A 3,299-nucleotide genomic window follows, 5' to 3' on the forward strand; every position below is an offset into this window, starting at 1 on the left:
CATGAATTTTTCTGTTTGCCATGGAAATGCAAGAGTGGAATATTAATACATTTCAGTTTAGTTCTGTAATGTCAGGAATTTTTCAAAAAAAAATTTAAAAGATGAAAAAAAAATGACACTGGGCATGTATGTGTGCATGCCCAAGATACTGAGAGGAGAATGGAAGAGAAGGGATTGAGGTATGGCCATTCCCCCGACGGTGATTTTTCACATTCTGTCTCTCTGTCTCTCCCTGTCTTTCTGGTGAGCGCATGTGCCCTGTTTAAAAAAAAAGAGACATACATAGACTAAAAGTGAAGGGCTGGAAAAAGGTATTCCATTAAAATGGGAACCAAAAAAGAGCAGAAGTTGTGATACTAATTTCTGACAAAATAGGCTTTAAAACAAAAACTTTTTTTTTTTTGAGGAGACAGAGAGAGACAGAGAGACAGAAAGCGAGAAATCACCTCCCCAGGGGGGATGACCATGCCACAATCTCTTCTCTTTCATTCTCCTCTTGGGATCTTGGGTACGCAGGAACACACGCCTGGCATGAGTTTAAGCCACCGGGTCCAGGATTTGAACCACACTCAGCTACATGGGAAAAAAACAAAAACTCTTTAAAGAGACAAGGAAGGGCACTATATTGTAATAAAAGGGTTAATCAATCAAGAAGATATAACGCTAATAAATATCTATGCACCTAACACAGGGGCACCCAAATATGTAAAAGAAAGACTATTATTAGATCTAAAATGAAAGATGGACTACAACACACTAATTGTTGGAGACCTCAACACCCCTCTATCTCTTCTGGACAGATAATCTAGACAAAAAATAATGAAGAAGATAAAGTATCTAAATTATATCGTAAGTGAAATAGACTTAACAGACATCTATGGAACTTTCCAACAGAAAACTATGAGGTACAATTTTTTCTCACCCTGACATGAAACCCTGTTCAAGACTGACTACATGATAGGGCACAAAGCAAGCCTCTACAAATTCAAAGGCAAAGAAACTATATCCAGCATCTTCTCAAACCATGATGGAATTAAACTTGTTTTTAATTCTAAGAGAAATCCTCAAAAATACACAAATACATGGAAAGTAAATAGCTTATTCCTGAATGATGTCACAAGTACTGAAGAAATTAAGACTGAAATAAAAAGATTTATGGAAGCCAGTGACAATGTGGACACGAGTTTCCATAAACTTTGGGACACAGGGACCAACAGTTAGAGTAATGGCTATGTTGCTAGACTCCCATGTAGTCGACCGCGGTTCGAGTCCCAGACCCATCCCCCGGGGGGTGATTTCTTGCTTTCTGTCTCTCTGTCTCTCTCTGTCTTTCTGGAAAGTGCACGCACCTTGTAGCAAAAACTTCTCCAAAAAAAAAAAAAAAAACTTTCGGACACTGCAAAAGCTATCATAAAAGGGATGTTCATAGACATTAGTGCACATAAGAAGAAGATGGAAAGAGGAAAAATAGATCCCCTAACATCGTGCCTCAGAGAATTGGAAAAGCAACAGCAAAGAAATCCAAAAAAAATGAGGAGAAAGGAAATAATAAAGAGATGACCAGAAATACATGAAATAGAAAATAAACAAACTATACAGAAAATAAATGAAAGTAAAAGCTGGTTATTTGAAAAGTTTAAAAAAATTACCACACCACTTGCAAGACTTATTAAGAAGAGGAGAGAATGGAACCAGGTAAATCAAATTTTCAATGAAGCAGGCAATATAACAATAGGTATAGCTGAAATACAAAACAACATTAGAGGATACTATGAACAACTATAAGCCAAGAATCAAGAAAATCGGGATGAGATGTACAAATTCCTGGACACATATAATCGACCAAGATTGAGCCAGGAGAATATGGAAAGTCTGAATAGGCCCATAACTAGCCAGGAGATTGAATCAGTAATAAATAACCTCCCAACAAAGAAAAGCCCTGGTCCTGATGGCTTCACCTCTAAATTCTACAAAACTTTTAAAGAAGAGTGAACTCATTCTGCTCCAGTTATTTTTAAAGATTAAAAAAGATGAATTTCCCCCTAATTCATACTGTGCAGCCTCCATCTCCCTTGTCTTTAAAACAGATAAAGACAGGACAAGGAAGAAAAACTGTAGACCAATATCTCTGATGAATATAGATGCAAAGATTCTCAACAAGATACTAGCAAATCATATTTAACAACATATAAAAAAGATTATATATCGCAACCAGGTAGGCTTTATTTCAGGAATGCAAAGTTGGTTTAACATATGCAAAACCATAAATGTAATACACCTTATCAACAGAAAGAAAGATAAACACCATATTATCATATCAATTGGTGCAGAAAAAGCATTTGATAAGATACAACATCTCTTCATCATCAAAACTCTCAGGAAAATTGGGATAGAAGGGTCATTTCTCAACACAATAAAAGCTATCTATGAAAAACCCATAGTGAACATCATTTTGAATGGAATAGCTGAAAGCTTTTCTACTAAAACTGGTACAAGAAAAGGATGTCCACTTTCTTCACTCCTTTTCAATATAGTACTGGAAGTCCTCACCAACACAATCATAAAAGAGAATAAAATTAAAGTCATTCTAATAGGAAAACAAGACGTGAAACTCAATCTATTTGCAGATGACATGATTGTATACATAGAAGACACAATGATATCCATGAAAAAATTCCTGGAAGTAATATGTGAATAGAGTAAAATTGCATGATACAAAATCAACACACAAATTTATAGCATTTTTATATATGAACAGCAGACAGACTGAGATAGAACTGAAAAAAGTAAATCCATTCACCATAGCCACAAAAAGTATAAGATTCCTAGGAATAAATTTAATGGAAGAAACTAAATACCTCCACAAGAAAAACTAAGAAAAGCTAAAAAAAAAAAAAAAAAAAAAAAAAAAAAAAAAAATTAACAACCTCAAAAAAAGACACAAAAAATTGGAAAGACATCTCAGGTTCTTTGATTGAATGAATTAATATAATCAAAATGACAATTCTACCCAAATCAATCTACATATTTAACACAAGCTGAATCAAGGAGCCAGAAACATTTTTCACAGATCTAGAAAAGACTATCATACAATTTTTCTGGAATCATAAAAGACCTTGTATTGCCAAAGCAATCCTGCACAACATGAGTCGAGTAGGCAGCATGTCACTCCCTAACCCAAAAATATACTACAAAGCTGTGGTAATCAAAACAGATCAGTATTGGCACAGAAATAGGCAGTCCTATGGAACAGAATAGAGTCCCCAGAAATAAACTCCCAAACGTATAGCCAACTGATT

Source organism: Tupaia chinensis, unplaced genomic scaffold (assembly GCF_000334495.1).
Source record: "Tupaia chinensis unplaced genomic scaffold, TupChi_1.0 Scaffold143370_1, whole genome shotgun sequence".
Lineage (NCBI taxonomy): Eukaryota > Metazoa > Chordata > Mammalia > Scandentia > Tupaiidae > Tupaia > Tupaia belangeri.